This window comes from Phocoena sinus, chromosome 7 (assembly GCF_008692025.1).
Source record: "Phocoena sinus isolate mPhoSin1 chromosome 7, mPhoSin1.pri, whole genome shotgun sequence".
In the NCBI taxonomy this organism is placed as follows: Eukaryota; Metazoa; Chordata; class Mammalia; order Artiodactyla; family Phocoenidae; genus Phocoena; species Phocoena sinus.
The window spans coordinates 82,670,927-82,694,027 of record NC_045769.1 but is presented as its reverse complement, the minus strand read 5'-3'; the positions used below and the strand labels follow the sequence as shown (position 1 = coordinate 82,694,027).

At 35.8% G+C, this 23,101-nt stretch overlaps 1 protein-coding gene across 1 annotated transcript in view; it reads left to right on the top strand.

The window, feature by feature from the left end:
• EPC2 (enhancer of polycomb homolog 2) overlaps positions 1-23,101 on the top strand; it is a 107,016-nt gene that overhangs the window by 19,405 nt on the left and 64,510 nt on the right. The gene's annotated exons all lie outside the window — the stretch shown is intronic.

Sequence of the window (23,101 nt, the reverse complement as noted above, 5' to 3'; positions counted from 1 at the left end):
CAGGCAACCACTGCGCCACCAGGGAAGTCCCGATAAATGCCTTTAAATACAGTTTTACAGGAAAAAAAGAACAGAAACATGAATAATGTGACTTTATTTTATTGATTTTTAGCTAAAGCTGATTATTTCTTTGGGAGGCAAAGTTAACGAAGTACCTGCAAGTTTACTTACCAAGGCAGTATTTAGACTACTAGAGGAGTGGATGACTAGTATGTGCTTTAGGCCCATGTTTTTCAGAATTTCTGTGGTGAAAGACCAGTTTTTTAAAAATTAATTTTAATTCATTGCTTGCTAATACTTTTCTCAAGTATAAGGAAAATGAGTTACTAGAAAAGCTAAATAAAAGAAAAATGTGGAAAATACAAGGACTCTTTTTTAATTATTAATTTTAACAGACAAAATTACTATCAAAATGCTTCAGAACTTCCTAAATGCTTATTTTAAATTTCTGTACCACAATCTGAGTACCACTGCTTTAGAGTGGTGGTTCCCACAGATTTATTATCACATTGGAACTTGTTAGAAATGTAAGTTTTCTGATTCTATCCCAGACCTACTGAATCAGAAAATTCTGGTAGTTTTGCTAAGCAGTCTGTTTTGAAACAAGACCAACAGATGATTCTGAAACATTCTCAAACTGAAGTTTGAGAGCCACTGCCTTGGCCTTTTTCCTAAAATGCTGATTAACTGGGCTTTTTTAGATGGAACTGGATAGAGTTTAAACTTAAGTGCCAACTATTAAGTAAAAGAATGAAATATAGGGTTGGTTACAAAATTAAATCTGTCGCAGATTCTTAAAAAATAACATGTAATTAAAGTAAAGATTGAAATGTTTGATGTGCTAAATGAATAAAGAGAAGATTCTGGTGTTTTGATACCAGGATTATGGATCACATAATTAAAATTATTTTGATAGAGTTGAAAAGCTTGACACTGGTCTCACCTAGATGAAGACTTAGTTGGTCAGAACTCTTCATGCTGGTTAAGACCTCAGGGTTGCATAGCAACTGATTCAAACAGCTGCTGTAAGTTGGATGTGTGTCAGGTTGTTTCAGTATATATTCATAGGAACTAAAACATTGTTATATTTCAGTGTTTGAAATGGGGTCTTTGTCTTGATTAATCTGTTTTATCTTCATTGTCCCATTGTTTGTAACTAGGAGATAGAAACAGTTGATTTTTGTATATTGATTTTGTATCTTGCAATATTGCTAAACTCGCTAATTTTAGAAGGTTTGTCTATAGATTACTTTGGGTTTCCTACTTAGAAGGTCAAATGGGTCTGTGAATAAAGGCAGTTTTACATCATCTTTTCTCAGTCTGGGTGCTTGCTCACTCCATCTTTCTGCCTGCCTGCCTCCTGTCTGGTGATTACACTGACTAGAACCTCCAGTACAATATTGAATAGAAGTGTTGAGAGCAGATATCCCTGTCTTATTCCTACTTTTAGGGAAGAAGTATTCAGTATTTCAATTAATTATGATGTAGTTTTTTTGTAGATGCCTTTGATCAGGTTGAAGAAATTCCCTTTTATTTTTAGTTTTCTGAGAATTTTTGGAGTGGATGTTGGATTTTGTAAGTGCTTTTTTCTATGTACAGAGATGATCATACATCTTTTCCTTTTTTGATTTATTATTATGGTGATTACATTGATTTTCGGTGTAAACTAGAGCTGCATTCCTGGGATAAACCTCATTTGGTCATGTATTGTCCTTTTAATAAATCATTGGATTTAATTTGCTAAATTTTTGTTTAGAATGATTACATGTATGTTCACAAGGGATATTTGTAGTTTTCTTTTCTTGTAATGTCTTTTTCTGATTTTGGTATCAGAGTAATACTGGCTTCATAGAATGAGTTGGGAAGTATTCCTTCCACTTCAGTATCTTGGAAAATATTTTTGTAGAGTTGGTATTATTTCCTCTTCAAATATCTGGTAGAATTCACCAGTGAAGCGATCTGTCTCTAGGTTTTTCTGTGTATGAAGGTTTTTAACTACAGTTGAATTTCTTTAATAGACATAAGATTACTCAGGTTACCTATTTCTTCCTGAATGAGCTTTGGCAGTTGGTTTCTTTCAAGCAGTTTGTCCTTTTCATCTAATTGACAAGTTTATTGGCATGGATCTGTTCATAATATTCTCTAGGATGATGTCTCTCTTGTTTCTGACATTGGTAAATTGTGTCTTCTCACTTTTTCCCTCATTGATCTGGCTAGAAGTTTATCAATTTTATTGATTTTGTTAAAGAATCAACTTTTGGTTTCATTGATTTTTCTCTGTTGATCGTCTTTGTATTTCATTGATTTTCACTTTGATCTTCATTATTTCCTTTCTTCAGAGTTTACTTTGGGCTTAATTGGCTTTTTTTTTTCTAGTTTTTTTAAAGTGGAAGCTAATGTCATTGATATGAGACATTTATTTTACAATGTTTAGAAGCTATAGATTTCTTCCAGAGGGCTTCTTCAGCAGCATCTCACAACCTGTTTTTTTTTATTATTCAGTTTAAGATACTTTCTAATTACCATTTGATTTCTTCTTTGATTCTTGAGTTATTTAGAACTCTGTTATTTAGTTTCCAAATACTTAGTGGTTTCACAGAGATCATTCTCTTAGCAATTTCTAACTTAATTCTACTGTGAGAACATAATTTGTGTGATTTGAATTCTTGTAAATTTTTTGTAATGTAGTTTAGAATATATCCTGTCTTGGTAAACGTTCCCTGTAATTGTGAAAAGATGTATGCTGCCTTTGATGGATGGAGCATTCTGTAAAAAGTCAGGTCAAGTTAGCTGGTAGTGTTGTTCTTTTGTTGTTTTATTTATTATTGAAAGTGTGGTATTGAAATCTCTAATATGGATTTATCTATTTATCCTTGAAGTTGTATTTGTTTTACTTTATTTTACTTTTTAACATTAAAAAAATTTTTATTTATTTATTTTTGGCTGCGTTGGGTCTTTGTTGCTGCACACGGGCTTTCTCTAGTTGCGGTAAGCAGGGGCTACTCTTCGTTGCGGTGCGCAGGCTTCTCATTGCGGTGGCTTCTCTTGTTGCGGAGCATGGGCTCTAGGCGCACGGGCTTCAGTAGTTGTGGTTCGCAGGCTGTAGACTAGAGCGCAGGCTCAGTAGTTCTGGCGCCCAGGCTTAGTTGCTCAGCGGCATGTGGGATTTTCCCAGACCAGGGCTTGACCCTGTGTCCCCTGCATCAGCAGGTGCATTCTTAACCACTGTGCCACAAGGGAAGCCCTGTATTCGTTTTAGTTTCATGTATCTTGAGGCTCTGTTATTAGGTGCATAGATGGGTCCGGTTGTAATGTTATCTTGACTAATTGATCCATTTAAGCATTATGAAATAAACTTCTTAATCCCTGGTGACAGTCTTTGCTCTTAAATTTATGTTGGATGTTAATATGGTCATAATAAGTCTCTTTGATTAGAGTTAGTATGGTGTATCTTTTTCCATTTAAAAATTTTTAACTTGTTTATGTCTTTATATCTAAAGTACATTTATTGTAGGCAGCCTATAAATTGGGTCTTAAATTTTTTAATCCAGTCTGGCAATTTCTGTTTCTTAATTATCTTGTTGATACCATTTACGTTTAATATGATTTTTTTAAAGTTAAGGCTTTATTATTTTTTTCTTTTTTTAACATCTTTATTGGAGTATAATTGCTTTACAATGTTGTGTTAGTTTTTGCTGTATAACAAAATGAATCAGCTATACATATACATATATCCCCACATCCCTTCCCTCTTGCATCTCCCTATCCCACCCTTCTAGGTGGTCATTTTTAGAGCAGTTTTATGTTCACGGCAAAATTGAGGGAAAGATACAGAGATTTCCCATATAGTCCCTGTCCCCACAAGTGCATAGCCTCCCCCATTATCAACATCTCCCACCAGAATGGTACATTTTGTTACAATGTTACATGTTTTTAACTATTAATGAGCCTACGTTGACAAATGATAAATGTCCAAAGTCCATAGTTTACATTACAGTTCACTCTTGGTGAATTCTGTGGATTTGAAAAAGTGTATGATATGTATCCATCATTATGGTATCATAAGAGTGTTTTCACTACCCTAAAAATCCTGTGTTTTTATTGCTTCCCTCCATCCCCCTTCAACCACTGATCTTTTTACTGTCTCCATTGTTTTGCATTTTCCAGAATGTCATATTGTTGGAACCATTTTCAGAGGGGTGACTATGGGTCTTGAGCATCCATGGATATTGATATATGCAGGGGCTCCTGGAACCAATCCCTCTTGGATACGGAGGGATGATGACTCTTTCATGGGTGGTGCCTTTGGTGTTGTATCTAAAACATCATTGCCATACTCAAGGTCATCTAGGTTTTCTCGTATGTTATCTTATAGGAGTTTTATAGTTTTGAATTTTACATTTAGGTCGGTGATCCATTTTGTGTTAATTTTTCTGAAGAATGTAAAGTTTGTGTCTACATTAATTTTTTTGCGTGTTGATGTCCAGTTGTTCAAGTACCGTTTATTGAAAACTGCCTTCACTCCATTATATTGCCTTTGCTGCTCTGTCAAAGATCTGTTGACTAGGGCTTCCCTGGTGGCGCGGTGGTTGAGAGTCCGCCTGCCGATGCAGGGGACACGGGTTTGTGCCCCGGTCCGGGGGGATCCCGCATGCCGTGGCACGACTGCGCCAGTGGGCCATGGCCGCTGAGCCTGCGCATCCGGCGCCTGTTGCTCCGCGGCGGGGGAGGCCACAGCGGTGAGAGGCCCGCGTGCCGCAAAAAAAAAAAAAAAAATCTGTTGACTAATTATGTGAGTCTCTTTCTGGGCTCTCTGTCTTCTTCCATCGATCTATTTGTCTGTTTTTTCCACAGGACCACTCTGTCTTGATTACTGTAGCTTTATAGTCTTGAAGTCAGGTGGTATCAGTTCTCTAATTTTGTTCATCTCCTTCAATATTTTGTTGGCTAATCTAGATGTTTTACCTCTCCATATAAACTTTAGAATCAGTTTGTCAATACCCACAAAATAACTTGCTGGTTTTGATTGAAATTACATTGAATCTATGATATAAATCAAGTTGGGAACAATTGACATTTTGATGGTATTGAGTCTCCCTATGCATGAATATGGGCTATCTCTCCATTTAGTTAGCTCTTTGATTTTGTTCATCAGAATTTTGTGGTTTTCCCTCAGAGATAGTGTATACATTTTGCTAGATTTACAACTATTTCATTTTTAGGGTAAATGATATTGTGGTTTTAATTTCAAATTCCACTTGTTAATTGCTGGTATATAGGAAAGTAGTTTACTTTATATTTACCTTGAATTGTGCAACCTTGCTATAATTATATTATGAGTTCCAGGAGTTTTTTGTCAGTTCTTTCAGATTTTCTACAGAGACTATCATGTCATCTGTGAACAAAGACAATTTTATGTCGTTTTTCCCAATGTGTGTATCTTTTATTTCCTTTTGCTGGTCTTGTTGCATTCACTAGAACTTCCAGTATGATGTTGAAACAAAATAGTGGTAGGGGACATCCTTGCCTTATATCTGACCTTAGTGGGGAAGCTTCAAGTTTCTCACCATTAACTATAATGTTAGCTGTAGATTTTTATCAAGTTCAGGAAGTACTCTATTACTAGTTTACTGAGACTTAATATGACTTTTTTTTTTTTTTTTTGTGCGGTACACGGGCCTCTCACTGCTGTGGCCTCTCCCGTTGCGGAGCACAGACTCCGGACGTGCAGGCTCAGCAGCCATGGCTCACGGGCCTAGCCACTCCGCGGCATATGGGATCTTCCCGGACCGGGACACGAACCCATGTCCCCTGCATCGGCAGACAGACTCTCAACCACTGCGCCACCAGGGAAGCCCTAATATGACTTTTTATATGGTTAGGTTTCACTCTGTCATCTTAATGTTTTCTATTTGTTTCTTCTGTTCTTTGTTCCCTTTTCTTATTTTTTCTTCTTTTGGATATTTTTTTATGATTCCATTTTATCTCTGTTTTTGGCTTATTACACATAGGTCTTTGTTTTGTTACTTTAGTGATTGCTTTAGGGACTTGGTTCTCAATTGGGTCTGATTTATTTCCCAGAGGACACTTGATAATTCCTGGAAACATTATTTTTCACAACTAGAGGGTGCTACCGACATCTCTTTAGTAGAGGTCAGGGATGCTGGTAAATATCCTACAAAGCACAAGGCAGAATTCCACAACAAAGAATTACCTTGCCCAGAATATCAATAGTGCCAAAGTTGAGAAACTCTGATTTGGGGTATACATCTTTATTCCAGTCTACCTTCAAGTGACATACCACTTATGTACACTGTAAGATCCTTACAATAACGTACTTCCACTTCTCCCTGTCCAGCCCTTATGCTATTGTTTTCATGCATTTTACATATGTATAAACCCTATAATACATTCTTATTTTTTAATTTAAAGAACCAATTATTTTCAAATACTTCAAAATAATAAGAAAAAGATGTATATATTTACCATGGTAGTTATCATTACTCCTGCTTTTCATAAATATATCTTATATCTAGACTTTCATCTGGTATCATTTTTCTTCTTCGCGAAGGACTTCTGTTAACACATCTTGTAATGCAGGTCTGCTGGTGATGAATACTTTCTACTTTTGTACATCTAAAAATGTCTTTATTTCACCTTTTTTTGTGTGTGATAAGGCACATAAGTTTATCTTCTTAACAATTTATAAATGTGCATTACAGACTGCTAGCTGTGTGAATTGTACAACAGATCTCTAACTTTGTTTTTGAAAGATATTTTTGCTGGACATAGAATTGTAGGTTGACAGTTTTTCCTTCTAGTATTTAAAAAAATGGTGCTCTAGTCTTCTCACTTGGATTATTTATGATGAGAAATCAGATGTCATCCTTATCTTCGTTCCTCTATGTTAGCATATCTTTTTTCCAGTCTGGTTAATGGAAGCGGGTGATCTTTCTGGCCCTGAGTGACAGGCACTGTTCCCGCTAATCCTTTGTTATAGTTCATTCTCCACTGTTACGTAGTTTCTTCACACACAAGTGCTGATGAATATTTTGCTGAATACTCCGGGGAACCCTCTGCAGATCTCCTGGGTCCTCTCTCTGTGTAGTTCTTTCCTCTTTGGTACTCTTCCCTGTGGACTTTAGGTGCCTTAGTCTTCCTGGACTATTATTTCTGTCCCCTCAACTCAGGAGGTCTTCTAGCCTCTGCCTCCGTTTCATCCTCCTGCTCCACAACGTGGAATATTCTTTGAAGGTAGTAAGATAAGGCAGTCATGGGGCTCACTGGTTTTAGTCATTGTCCTTTATTGCCTGATGTCTGGTGTTTAGAAAACCATTGTTTCAACTCTTTAGCCAGATTTTTGTTGTTGTTGCTTCGGGTATAAGGGTAAATTCATTCCCTCTCCCTTTTTTTTTTGCAATTTTTTATTGTGATAAAAATTCACATAATATTTAATTCACCATATCAAAGTGTACAGTTCAGTGGTTTTTAGTACATTCACAATGTTACGCAGTGTCACAGCTGTCTTATTCCAGAACACTTCCATCACCCTAAAAAGAAACCCCATACCCACTAATCGCTCTCCATCCTACTTGTTCACCAACCCCCTCCTTAATAACTGCTAATATAGTTTCTTTATGCATTTGCCTATTTCTGAACATTTCCTATAAATGGAATCATACAATATGTGGCCTGTTGTATCTGACTTCTTTCACATAGTGTAATGTTTTAAAGGTTCACCCATGTTGTGGCATACATCAGTATTTCACTCCTTCTTATAGCTGAATGATATCCACTGTATGTATTTCATCTTTGTTAGAGTGGAAATTAGCTGCTGAAGCTTTTTAAATGGTTTCTGCTGCTGCTTTTATCTCCCAGAGTCCATATTTGACCTTGGCAGATGATTTTAATAAGCTGTCAGGACTGAGAATCAGATTTGGAAAGTTAGTTCTAGAAGAGAAGCAGGTTTAGTTAGAATAGGATAAGGACTTATCTAGAGTCCTCCTTTTTTCTTTGTCTTCCTCTTTTTTTTTGATCATGAAAGGGATCAGTTTAAGTGGTTTTAAAGATTAGCACTGGTTGCTTTCTTGTAGTACGTATTCTTTGAGAAAATTGTAGAAAATGTAGAGAAGAAAATAGAGACCAGCTACAGTTTCAATACCTAATACTTTGACACATTTCTTTCCAGCTTTGTTTTTTTACTTTTTAATTCTGCATTTATACATGCTATCACCTGTTATTCTATTTATTTCACTATAATTGAGATTATCTTCAATATGTGATTTTGTTGCATGCTTTTTCTACTTAATGTGTAAGCATTTTCATGTCATTAAACTGTTCTGCAAAAAGTTTTGAATGGCAGTGTGTAAGTTTATCATATGCCAGTATTGGAGATAATAAGGTTTTTTCCAGTTTTACTTATTATAATTATTGTGTAAATAATAGATTAACTGTTAGAAAGTTTTTGAAGGCTTAGAAACATATTACCAAACTGTTCTCCAGAACATACCAATTTACACTTTAACACACTCACTAGCACTCATTCTTGAAAGTGTCTGTTTTACTCAGCACAATTTCACCAGCGTTGTGAATAATGATTGCCATACCAGCATGTTTTGTTTACATTAAATTTTTGTTTACATCAAAGGTTATTTTTTCTAGATTTTTAAAATCAATTTTATTGAAGTATAATTTACATACAGTATAAAGTATTTATTTATTTTTTATAATTTATGTTATTTTTTTGGCTGCGTTGGGCTTCCGTTGCTGCATGTGGGCTTTCTCTAGTTGCGGTGAGTGGGGGCTACTCTTCCTTGCGGTGTGCGTGCTTCTCACTGCAGTGGCTTTTCTTGTTGTGGAGCACGGGCTCTAGGCATGCGGGCTTCAGTAGTTGTGGCACGTGGGCTCAGTAATTATGACTCGTGGGCTCTAGAGCTCAGGCTTAGTAGTTGTGGCACTTGGGCTTAGTTGCTCCACGTCATGTGGGATCTTCCCGGACCAGGGCTCGAACCCATGTCCCCTGCATGGGCAGGCAGATTCTTAAGCACTGCGCCACCAGGGAAGCCCAAGCATTTATTTAATTTTATTTTATTTGACCGTGCCATGTGGCATGCAGGATCTTAGTTCCCCAACCAGGGATCAAACCTGTGTCCCCCACCGTGGAAGTGCGAAATCCTAACCACTGGACCGCCAGGGAATTACCATAAAGAATTTATTTTGTTTATAGTTTTGTGTTTTAATAAACAAATATACCTGTGTAACCACCATCCCAAACAAGGAATAGAACATTTTCATTCCCCACAGAAGTTCCATTTAACCTATTTGCAGTCATCTTCCACCCCCTTTTCAGGCAGCTACTGATCTGATTTCAGTCGCTATCGATTAGTTTTGCCTGTTCTCAAACTTCATATAAAGGGAACCATACAGAATGTAGCTGCTTGTATCTCGTTGTTGCTTGTTGTACTTTTGAGATTCATCTATGTAGTATATATGATTAGTTTGTCTCCCCCACCTCCCTCCTCTTTTTTTCTTTTAACTGAGTAGCATTCCTTTGAATGAATGTATTTACTTTAGTCACCTGTTAATGTGCGTTTTTATTGTTTCCAGTTTTTGGCTATTTTGAGTAAAATTGCAGTTGACGTTCATGTGCAAGTTGTTTGTGGACATGCATTTCACTTCTCAGGTACACACTTAGCAGTAGGCTTGCTGGGTCATGTGATAAGTATATTTATAAGAACATGCCCAACAGTTTACAAAGTGGTGATACCTTTTGACCCTTCCACCAGCAGTTGATGTTGTCAATTTCTTAATTTTAGTCACTTTGTGGGTGTGTAGTCAAAACTGTCTGCGATTTTATTTTGCGTTTTCCTGATACAAATATGTTGAACATTTTTTCAAGTGTTTATTGGTCATTCCTGCATCTTCTCTTGTGAAATATCTGTTTAAATCATTGGCTCATTTTCTTTTAAAATTGGGTTGTTTTGGGGACTTCTCTGGCGGTCCAGTGGTTAAGACTCTGTGCTCCCAGTGCAGGGGGCACAGGTTCGATCCCTGGTCGGAAAACTAAGATCCTGCATGCTGCAATCTGCAGCCAAAAAAAAAAAAAAAACAGGGTTGTTTTGTTATTATTGAGTTATAAGAGTTATTTATATATTCTGCATACAAGGCCTCTCACATACTTATTGTGAATACTTTTTCCCCCAGTCTGGCTTGTTTTTTTATTTCCTTAAGAATGTATTTTGAATAGCACAATATTTGCATTTTGAGGAAGTCCAGCTTATCAATTCTTTCATTTATAATGTGTTTTGCTTTATGTTCTAAGAAATCTTACCCAAACCCAGAGTCACTAAGATTTTTCTCCTGTGTTTTCTTGTAGATGTTTTACAAGTTTAGGCTTTGTGTTTAGGTCTGTGATCTTTTTTTTTTTTTAAACACAGATTCCTAGAATCTTCTCCCAGAGATCCTGGTTTAATAGGTCTGGGGTGGAGTCAAAGAATCTAGTTATTTGTTTTGTTTTTTTTAATTTATTTATTTGGCTGTGGCAGGTGAGTTCCTTAGTTGTGGCTTGCAGGCTCCTTAGTTGTAGCATGTGTGCTCCTTAGTTGCAACCAGTGGGCTCCTTAGTTGTGGCATGAGAATTCTTAGTTGCAGCATGCATGTGGGATCTAGTTCCCTGACCAGGGATTGAACCTGGGCCCCCTGCATTGGGAGCTTAGAGTCTTAACCACTGCGCCACCAGAGAAGTCTCTGTGACCTATTTTTGAGTTAATTTTTGTGTATAGTTTGAGTTAGGAGTATAGGCTTATTTTTTTCCAAACTGACGTCCAGACAATTTGTTGGCAAGACTATGCTTACCCCCATTCAGTTCCCCCATTAATTGGCACCTTTGTCTAAAATTCATTATGTGTATGTATGTATGTGGGTCTATGTTTAGACTTCTTTTCCATTGCTTTATATGTATATTCTTATGCTGGTAACACACTGTTTTGAATAGTTTAGCTTTATATTTTGTAATGTAGCTTGTAATCAGATTGTATGTTCTTCAAATTTCTTTTCTTTCAAGATTATTTTGGCTATTTTGCCTTTCCATATGAATTTTAGAATCAGCTTGTCCATTTCTGTAAAAAAAGAAAAAAAAAATCCTGTTGGGGTTTTGATTGGGATTGTGTTGAGTGTCTAGATGAATTTTGGGGGAAATTTTACACAAGTAAATTTTTTGAACAGTATTGAACCTTCCAATTCATGAGCATACTACATCTCTCCATTTATGTTGATGTGCAAGTTTTACACATATTTTGTTAAACCTATCTGTAAATATTTAGTGGTTTAACACTGTTGTAAATGGTAATTGCTTTTTATTTTTATTTTTTAGTTGGTAGTATACAGAGGTACAATTGAGTTATTAATATTGACTTGCAGTCTTGTTAAGTTCACTTTTTAGTTCTAGTAGCTCTGTTGAGATTCCCTAGGATTTTCTCCCTACATGATCATATTATGTGCAGTTTTACTTCTTTTTTTCCGGTCTGCCTGCCCTTATTTCTTTTTCTTTCCTCACTGCAGTGGCTAGAAACTCAGGGAAAATGTGGCCTAGAAGTGGTGAGAATAGACTTTTTAGGCTTGTTTTTGCTCTTAGGGGGAAAGAATTCAGTCTTTGACCATTAAGTATGATGGTCTGTAGGTTTTCCTTTGTGCTGCCTGCCCTTTATCAGATTGAGGACATCTTTTTCTTGCTTTCAGTGAATTTTTTCTTATGAATGGGTGTTGAAAAAAGATTTTGAATTGTCAAATTTTCTAATTTTTTTTTGCTTTTGTTCTCAAAAATTTCGCTACTATTAATATTGCACTTTAATTATATGTTTTAATAAAAATGAGAAACTTTTATCCTTGACAGTGCTGTGGACTATTCTGAACACCTTATTAACTTATATAATCATCATCACAACAATCCTTTGAAGTGTATATGGTCTAAATTTTACAGATAAGCTTTAAATCATTATTTTCGAAAGGAATGTAAATTTCTTTCCCAATCCCCTTCATTGTAGACATATGAATATTCATTTCTAATAAATGAGGTTTGTTTTTTCTCTTTGTGTTATAATTTGGGTTCTCTTCACACCGTCATTAATTTTGATTATTTTTAGAGCATGTGAAACATAAACAGGGTTTTAAAATTCAGAACTGTTAAAGGATATATGCTCAGAGAATTGTCACTCCCTCCTTATCCTTTCTACTCCATTCATAATACCCTATTCTTTGTGATTCTTAGCCAATTTATGATCAATTTTGTGAAAGTTCCATGAGTACTTGAGAAGAAGGGGGATTGTGTGTGAAGTTTGATAAATAACTATAAGTTCTACCTTATTAAGTTGCTTATTAGGTCCTTGCTTGTTATTTGTCCACTTGATTTGTCTTGTGCTGAGAGTGGTCTTTTTTTATATATATATAGATTTATTTATTTAGTAAGTTAGTTTTCGACTGCGTTGGGTCTTCTGTGGCTGTGCGCGGGCTGTCTCTAGCTACCGAGGGCTCCTCATTGTGGTGGCTTCTCTTGTTGCAGAGCACAGGCTCCAGGCGCACAAGCTTCAGTAGTTGTGGCACATGGGCTTCAGTAGTTGTGGCTTGTGGGCTCTAGAGTGCAGGCTCAGTAGTGTGGCACATGGGCTTAGTTGCTCTGTGGCATGTGGGATCTTCCTGGACCAGGGCTCAAACCCGAGTCCCCTGCATTGGCAGGTGGATTCTTAACCACTGCGCCACCAGGGAAACCCCCTGAGAGTGGTCTTTTAAAATTATTTTTAGTGTATCTTTGTCTGTCTTTGCATATCTGTAGCTTTTTCTTCATGAAATGATTATTTGATCATAAATTATTGTTGATATATAGATATTCATAAATGTGTATAGAAGTTCAAGATCTTTGTAATGAATTGTGGGTTTTGGGTCATGCTTAATGCTCTTTGGCTTGAATTCTACTTGTCTGATACTAGGATCTGCTTGTCTTTCTTACTGTATTCCATTACCTGATAAACTTTTCTGTTCCTTTTACTCTTTTTCACTCACTCTTTGTGGTGATGGTGGTGGTGGTGGGGTATTTCTTGCATAAAGCATATAGTTGAGTCTTTGGTTATGAGACAAGTTGAAAATCTTTTTGTTTTCATAGGTGAGATAAGTCCACTCACATTTATTGATATGAGTGAACATGTTTGATCTCAACTCTTTCATAATATTTAATTTTTTTGTATTATGTTATATTGGCTAGTTTTTTTTATTTTGCTCTCATCTTGTTTTCCTTCTCCTATTTTTAGTTGCATTATTTCTACTTTACTGTGCAGATGTTTGTACATTAGTGCTCCAGCCTTTTCCCCATCTTTGACATATATGTATATATGTGTGTATGTGTGTGTGTATAGTTTTGTTGAAGTTTTCCATTCATATCATGGTTGGATGAATCCAAGATGATGATGGGCTACACTAGCCATTTGTGGCTGGTGAGCATTTGAAATATGGCTAGTCTGAATTGAGATGTTCTATACGTGTGAAACACATGTGTTACATACAGGTTTTTAAGACTTGCTGTGGAAGAAAAAAATGTAAAATATCTCCATACCTTTTTATATTGATTACATGTTGAAATGATAATGTTTGGATATTTATATTGGCTTAAATAAGATATATTATTAAAATTAATTTCATCCTTTTTCTTTTTACTTTTTTTGGTGTGGCTGCTAGAAAATTTAAATGTGTGGGTTACATTTGTGGCTTCCATTACATTTCTTCTGAACAGTACGATTCTAGTAGATTCCTCAAAAGTCCCCTACAGAATTCCCTGAGTACTTTGTGTAGCCTTGATACTTAAAGGATAACTTAGCTGGATGTAAAATCCTTGATTCATACTTTATGTTCATTGAGGTTTCTGAAAATGCTGCTCATTGATGCTTTGCTTTATGTTATTTTTTTTTTTTTTTTTTTTTGCGGTATGCGGGCCTCTCACAGTTGTGGCCTCTCCCGTTGCGGAGCACTGGCTCCGGACACGCAGGCTCAGCGGCCATGGCTCACGGGCCCAGCCGCTCCACGGCATGTGGGATCTTCCCAGACCGGGGCATGAACCTGTGTCCCCTGCATCGGCAGGCGGACTCTCAACCACAGCGCCACCAGGGAAGCCCTATGTTATTTTTAAAGTCTGATGTTCATCTGATTCTTTTGGCCTTTTAAGTTATTATTATATGTTATTGTTACTGTTTGCTTGGAGGCTTTGAGGATTTTTTCATTATTTTTGAAATAACTTTTATTCAAATATATGTCACAGTCTGTTGTTCTGGGTTACTTTTGCCAGGTACTTGATGAGCTTTTTTTATTGTGGTAAAAAATGCAGAGCCTAAAATTTAGTATCTTAATCATATTTAGGTGTACAGTAGTATTATACAACAGATATCTAGCACTTTTCTCATCTTGGAAAACTGAAACTCTATACCCATAGAACAACAACTTCCGTTCTTCTCCTCCCCCAGCCCCTGGCAACCACCACTCTTTCTAAGAATTTGACTACTTTAGACCTCATATAAACAATGCAGTATTTGTCCTTTTGTGACTAGCTTATTTCACTTAGCATAATATTCTCAAGGTTCATGCATGTTGTAGCATGTGTCAGAATGTTCTTCCTTTTTAAGGCTAATATTCCATCATATGTACATACTATACTTTGTTTGATATCCATTTATCTGTCAATAAACACTTGGGTTTCTTCTACCACTTGGCTGTTGTATTATAAATAACACTGCAGTAAACATGGGTGTGTAAATATCTCTACAAGATCCTATTTTCAGTTCTTTTGGATGTATTCCCAGAAATGTGATTACTGGATAATACGGTAGTTCTGTTTTCTAATATTAAGCCTTCTAGTCCATGAACACAGGACATCATTCATTTACTTATGTCTTTCTTAATTTCTTTAGGCAGTGTTTTGTGTTTTTCAGTGTACAAGCGTTTCACCTCCTTGGTTACATTTATTCCTAAGTATTTTCTTCTTTTTGATGCTATTAAGATGGGATTGTTTTCTTAATTTCCATTACAGATTGTTCACGGTATAGAAATGCAACTGATTTTGTGTGTTGATCTTCTGTCTTATAACTTTGTTGGATGCGTTTACTAGGTCTAACTTTTTTTTTTTTTTAATGTGTGAAGTCTTTAGGGTTTTCTACATAAAAGGTCATGTCATTTGTGGGCAGAGATATTTTTACTTCTTCCTTTCCAATTTGGTGTTTCTCTTTCTTGATAATTGCTCTCCCTAGGAGTTCCAGTATTGTGTTGAATAGAAGTGGCAAAAGCAGGCATTCTTGCTTTGTTCCTGATCTTAAAGGAACAGCTTTCAATTTTCCACCATTGAGTATATTGTTAGCTGTGGGCTTTTCATATATGGCCTTTATTGTATTGAGATGATTTTGTTCTGTTCCTAGTTTGTTGAGTGTTTTTATCATGAAAGAGTGTTGAATTTTTTTCAGCATGTCAATTGAAATAATCATGTGGTTTTTGTCCTTCATTCTCTTATTATGGTGTATTACATTAACCAATTTTCATATGTTGAGCATTCTTGCATTGCAGAAATAAATCCCACTTGGTCATGATGTGTAATCATCTTCATGTGTTCAATTTGGTTTGCTAGTATTTTGTTAAGGACCTTTGCATTGACATTTATCAGCAATATTGGTCTGTAGTTTGTTTTTTTGTATTTTTTGTTTTTTTACTTGTAGTATCCTTCTGCCTCCCCACTTCCAGTTTTACTGAGATATAATTGATACATAACATTGTATTAGTTTAAAGTGTACAACATAATGATTTGATGTATATGTTGTGAAATGATTACCACAATATGTTTAGTTAACATCTATCACCTCATGTAGTTACTTTTTTTTCTTGTGAGGAGGACTTTTAAGGTGTACTGTCCTAGCAACTTTCAAATATACAATACTGTATTAACTGTAGTCACTGTGCTGTACATTAAACCCCCAGGACTTATTAATCTTATAACTGGAATTTTGTACCTTGTGACCAGCTTTACCCATTTCCCTGTTCCCCACCCTCCTTGTAGTATCTTTCTCTGATTTTAGTATCAAGTTAATACTGGCCTCATAAAATGAGTTTGGAAGTTTTCTCTTCTCTTCAGTTTTTTTTTTTTTAAGATTTTGAGAAGGATTATAGATGAGTCTTTAAATGTTGGTGGAATTCTCTAGTGAAGCCATCTGTTGATGAGCTTTTCTTTGTTGAGAGGTGTTTGATTACTGATTGAATAGATTCAATATCCTTACTGTAGTTCACGGTCTTAATTTTTTCATGATTTAGTCTTGGTAAGCTGTATATTTCTAGAAATTTATGTGTTTCTTCTGAATTATCCAATTTGTTGTTATATAATTGTAGTAATCTCTTATGATCCCCACTGCACCCCCCATCCCCCCGCCACCCTCGTGGCATCAGTTTTAATGTCTCTTCTTCAGTTCTGATTTTTGGTATTTGAGTGTTTCTTAGTTCGTGTAGGTAAGGGTTTGTCAATTTTGTCGATCTTTTCAAAACAACTTTTAGTTTTGTTGATTTTTTAAAATTTATTCTTAATTTCATTTATTTCTGGTCTAATCTTTATTATTTCCTTTCTTGTACTAACTTTGGGTTTTGTTTGTTCTGTTTTTCATTCCTTGAGGTGTAAAGTTGGGTTGTTGATTTGAGATCTCTTTTAATGTAGGTAGAAATTTATTGCTATAAACTTCCCTCTTAGTATTGTTTTTGCTGCATCCCTTAAGTTTTGTTATGTTGTGTTTTCATTCGTCTCTTTTCTAAATTCCTTTGTAATTTCTTTCTTGACCCATTGATTGTTCAAAAGTATGTTGCTCAGTTTCTACATATTTGTGAATTTTCCAGTTTTCCCTTTGTTCTTGATTTCTGCTTTAATTCCATTGTGGTTGGAAAAGATACTTGATGTAATTTCAGCCTTCTTAAATTTGATAAAACTTGTTTTGTGGCCTAACATGTGATCTGTCCTGGAGAATGTTCTGTGTGAGCTTGAGAAGAATGTGTACTCTGCTGCTGTATGAAGTGTTCTGTTTATGTCTGTTAGGTGCAGCTGGTCTTTGTGTTGTTGAAGCCCTATGTTTCCTTATTGATATTCTTTCTGGTTGATATATTCATTATTGAAAGTGGAGTATTGAAATTCCCCTGACTCAGTAATTTCAAATGAACTCTCCTTGAGTTCACTAATTCTTTTTTCTGCTTAATTGATTCTGCTGTTGAACCCCTCTGGGTGGATTTTTTTTTCCCCCCAATTCAGTTACTGTAATTTTCAGGTCCAGATTTTTCATTTGGTCTTTTTTATGTTTTCTATGTCTTTCTTGATATTTGCATTTTGTTCATGCATCATTTTCCTTGATTTTGTTTAGTTGTCTATTTGTGTTCTCTTTTAGTGCATTGAACTTTATTAAGATGATTATTTTAAACTTTTATTGTCAGAAAATTCATAGATCTCCATTTCTTTAGGGTCAGTTTCTGGAGATTTATTTTGTTCTTTTTTTTTTTTTTTTTTTTTTTTTTTTTGCGGTACACGGGGCTCTCACTGTTGTGGCCTCTCCCGTTGCGGAGCACAGGCTCCGGACGCGCAGGCTCAGCAGCCATGGCTCACGGGCCCAGCCGCTCTGTGTCATGTGGGATCTTCCCGGACCGGGGCACGAACCCGTGTCCCCTGCATCGGCAGGCAGACTCTCAACCACTGCACCACCAGGGAAGCCCTATTTTGTTCTTTTGATTGACCCATTTTTTTTCCTGTTTTTTCATGTGCCTTTAATTTTTGTTGTAATTTGTGCATTTGAAAAAGTAGCCACCACTCCCAGTCTTTATGAATTGGCTTCGTACAGGGTAAGGCCCTTACCAATCAACTCAGTTAGGGGGTCTGGAAGCCCCTCAAACCTTTTCTGGAGATACATCTTCTTTGGGCATCTGCACATAATTTCCCAGTTAGAGAGGTTTACTTGTTTCTTTATCTGGATCTTGTTGTAATCTTTTGCTCCCTCTGGTGTTTGTCAGTGGTACTGCAAGTTTTCTGGTGTTGTAGCAAGACTCTTAAGTTCTTTTTATTCTCCACAACCCCCAGGCATCCAAAGAATGCTGGTTCAGTCAGCCTTCTGAGTTAAGTGAGACAGAAGATAGTCCCTTGGGCAACTTCCCAAAAAGCTGGAATGTTAGACACACGTTCCAGTCTTCTCTTTCCCTCCCAAGGGAGAAGCTGTGAGCAGAATGTTTTCTCCTGATTACTCCAAACAGTATCAGATCTTGTCTGGTTATGCAAGTTCTTGTGTGCCATTTTGCTCCCTGTTGGGCTTTTTTTGGATAAGTAGATTCATATCTTTTATCTTAAATACTAGTTCTGTTGCATTTTTTGTTCTTTCTTCAAGGACTCCAATTATATCAATGTCATTTGTTCTTTGCCTGTTTTTGTATCCTATCATTTTCTTTCTTACTCATTTTAGTTCTTTTTTCATCTTATTTTTATTCTCTTGATTATTTGACAGCCTTTATACAACACACTTATGTCTTTGAGTACATTTTGCATTGGGCTTCTAGTAATTTTAGTTTTCATCTCTGAGGTAATTGTCTTTTTCTTTCTTTCCTGAGTTCAGTCAACTCTTGCTATTTTTTTTCCCTGAGTTTTTTGCCCCCTTCTCTGATTTTAGTTTTTAAGTTTCTTATTCAGGTGACTTTTTTTTTTCATATTCGTAAGTGTTTCTTTCGAGGATATTTAAGTGTGGCACATTCTTAAAGTTTTCTTCTCCACCTCCACTTTGGAGTAGAGAGAGTTCATTATTAGATGTATAGTTGAATCTCGTTTTTGGGGTTTTAATAATAGTACTAGACTTACTAGGTTTTCTTCTGTTCATTTTTTGTGGATTTGGGGTGGTTCACAACATTCCTAGTTCAATGGTTCCCTTTTTTGTCTGTGTAGACTGTGTAGCATGATCTGCTTTTGAGGAGTAGGCAGAGAATAACTTGTCTCATTCTGGCTCTTTCTAGCTAGTGTTTCAAAATCCCCATCATTTGGTTTTCTGCAGGATAGGTGAGGTGGTCTCAGTTTTTATCTTTTTCTTCTCTGCAAGGATTTGAAACTTCCTCTTTTGATTTTGATCTCCCAGAATTTTGCGGTATTCTGTTTTGTGCTGATGGCTCATTTCTAATTCAATTTGTTATAGTGGCTTTTAAAGTTTCTTAGTCCTTTACTAGTAAGTTTACTATTATAGTGAGGTAGAGTAGGTAAATGTATTATTCAGTCAGGTATCTTTAATTGGGAATTTTGGGTGTAAATTTTTAAAACATCAACAAATAATGTTTGACTTTGTATGCAGCCTAACCCAATACCTTCTGAAACCCTACAAATTGGGGCATGAGCTTGGCAAGATGGAAAAGAGACATACAAATAATGATTCAAATTTCAGTCCTGCTGATTTCCGTCATAGAAATCATAGAGTCTTAGTGTACTCATCTCCAAAAGAAAAAATATTTCTACTCTGTCCCTGTAGGATTGTGCCTGATACTTATTATACATGACTAGAAGTCATTAATTATTTAGCATCTTTTAGTTTGCGTTTAATGGCTTTTCATGTAATTTCATGTGTTACTAGGAAAAGTATAAAGTACAGAGAAAGTATAATATTTCTAGGGAAACACAAAACGTGTTTAGGTACAATATGGTAGGTTTCAAAAGGATATTTCAGAATGTCAAAGTAACCATGAGAAGTGATTTTTGTGTATTTTGGTGGAGAGTCCTTTCATTTAGGATGTTAAACTTTTATAGCATTTTTCTTTTTTTTTTTTAGTTTATGGAAGAAATGTAGATTTACTATTTACTATAGAAAATTTCTGAAACTGCAAAAGGGGACAAAGAAGAAATACTTACAGCATTTTGTGGAATGTTCTATTCTTTATTCTTCCAGGCTTTTTTCGTGTCAATAGAGGTCTAAATTATGTTGTTTTTTTCTACTACCTAAGAGTTCCATTTTATGGATATGACATAATAGATGTACTAAGTCTGTATTTATTGCTATTTAGACTTTTTTTTTTTTTTTGGTGCTATAAACAGTGCCATGGTGAGCATTTTCATTTAGTCGGTGCTGCCCATTTGTTTGTTGCCTTTTGATGAATTCCATTAGTGGAGTTAGTGGGTCAAAGGCATGCTTTTTTAAAGGAAAGGAAATTAGGTAGTGCTTGGTTTTTAGTTATTTTTAAAAATTAGGTAACCTCACCAGTGTATGATGCAGCATGTAACAAGGAATCAGCATTACTCCTGTCAACATCTTCCCCCAATAAAATGACAAATCAAAACTGGTACCTACTTTGAGCCTTTTGTATGTTTGCCACTGATTAGTCTGTAGATTAAAATGGGGGAGGTGTCATGATCTGGCCTCTTAATTTCTGGCTGCATCTGTCATCTGTAGGCCGCGTTAAGAAGGGAGTCATCCATGATCTGTTTTTAAGTTTTTTCATTTGTAAAATTAATGTTAAATCTTAATCTATTAAGGATGTATTTCAAAATTGGATAATACCTAAAAATGTATTTAGGGCAAAGTCAAATATATATCAAAAGAATCTCTTCAAATAAAAAATGTGCTCAGTTTCCTTTTTTTACCTGTGTCTGTAGATTATTAGCATTACAAGAACATGTTTTTTTATCTGTCATACTTTTCTAATAAGGATGGAATAGTCAAGGAACACTGGAATCAGAGTCCTGAAATTTGGCTCTCTTACATATCATTCCTATTTGCTAAGAGCAAGTCACTTGTTTCCTGAGTCTCATTTACAAAATGAGATAATATCTACGCCTGTGTCCCCAGATTGTAAGGAGCTAATAGACATGTGATTGTGGGTGTACTTCGAGAGCTGTAAAACATATAAATGCAGGGTGGCATTGCATATTGCATCACTTTCTTTAACTAGGAGAGGTGAAATATCATGAAGGTAATAGGAAAGTATAGGCTTAAATAATGTTAGAGATTGCCAACCTCAGTCAAGGCCTGGCTTTCTAGTTTCTTGATGCTGTTTGTTTGCATGTTTGATCCCATCACAACTTCTTAGACGACTCAAAATTTTGAGTACTAATAGATTTTAACTAAATCAATAGTAGTTTTTATGTGGGGAAATTTACTTAGTGCTCCAACTTGGGATTCTACCCTATGAAGAAAAACATATTTCTTCCTTGCACTGAAGGTGAAGAAACTCTCAGATCTAAACCAGCACCCACCCTCATGTCCCTTTGTTCAATATTTGCCTTTTATTGACTGTCTCTGGGCTTTTGTCCATTTTGGATATTCTATTTTCTCTGCCTGAGTTGTTTTCTTCTTCTCCTCTTTTGCCTTGCTAAAAATCCCTGTTGATCCTAAAACTCTTAGTTTACATTTTACTTTCTTTGGACATCTTTATCCTCCCAAAACGAGTGGTTTGACTAATTGAAAAGAGATACACTTGTCAAGCTCAGATCGCATACTCAGGTATCTCTCTTTCACTACCTAAGTTCCTTAATAGCAAAGTCTGTCTCTCATTCACTCATAATTCTCAGGGACGGGAGTAGTATCTGGTGTCTGCCAGGTACTCTGAAATGTGTTGAAAGGATGGCTGCTGATAAATAAATCTTAATTTATGCATTGCAGCATAGCCAGTACTCTCTCTCTTTTTTTTTAATTGGGATATAGTTGTTTTACAATGTTGTGTTAGTTTCTACCGCACAACGAAGTGAAGTAGCGTTCCCTGTGCTATATAGCAGGTTCTCATTAGTTATCTATTTTATACATGTTAGTTAGTGTATATATGTCAGTCGCAATCTCCCAATTCATCCCCCCCTTCCCCCCTTGGTGTCCATACATTTGTTCTCTGCGCCTGTGCCTCTATTTCTGCCTTGCAGACAGGTTCATCTGTACCATTTTTCTAGATTCCACATATATGCATTAATATATGATATTTGTTTTTCTCTTTCTGACTAAGTTTACTGTGTTTGACAGTCCCTAGGTCCATCCACATCTCTACAAGTGACCCAATTTTGTCCCTTCTTAAGGCTGAGTAATATTCCATTGTATATATGTACCACATCTTCTTTATCCATTTGTCTGTCAGTGGGCATTTAGTTTGCATCCATGACTGGGCTATTGTAAATAGTGCTGCAGTGAACATTGGGGTGCATGTGTCTTTTTGAGTTATGGTTTTCTCTGGGTATATGCCAGTACTCTTTTAGGTAAGGAAATAACAGAAGGCCTCTCTGATGACATGAGACTTGAAGGAATTTCAGAAACAATCCATTTGGATATTTAGGAACCTTAAAGGAGAGGAGAAGTGTGGCTAGAATAAAGTTTGGAAGGAGAAAAGTAGGAAATAAGGTCAGAGAGGTATAAAGCCTTGTAAGCGTTGAGTGATTTTAAACTTTAATCTAAATATGAAGGGGATCCTTTGGGGAATGACATGACCTAATTTACTGCCTTCCACAAGGTAAAGGTGCTTTGTTGGGAATGGTCCATAGTGGGTCAAGGGAGAAAGTGTCCATTAAGTGGTGGAGGTAATGAAAAGTTACTAGAATCTGGGTGTATTTTATAAGAACTTTTTGTTTCACCTTTGTTAAAAAATATTTCCTGCCGTGATAGTAATATAGTCTATTGAATATAATTTTATCTTTTCTTTGATTTATTCAGAATTTTGTACTGTTGAAGTTTGAGGTATATAAATGCAGAAGATACTTAAAATCTGTGATACAAATTCTTTTCCTGTTATTTGCATGTTTTTCTGTCATCTTGTTATTGGTGATAAACACCGCAATTAATTTAGCAAACAGGGGATCGATTTTCTTGCAATGTTAAATTCTTGAGATGTTAAATTCTAGTTTGTGAATATTTAATATTTTTTTTAAAAATCCTACTTATTAAAATTGTAATCATCTAACATGGTATCAGTATGAGTACAAGTATTAAGGGAGAATGATAGCAATGTTTTCTGAAGGTCTGTGGCAAAGGAACTGTTTAGAATTGATTCTTAAAGCACTGTGCAATTATTAAACAAAGTAAATTGTAAATAGAATTTTGCATTGAATTGACATTATTAA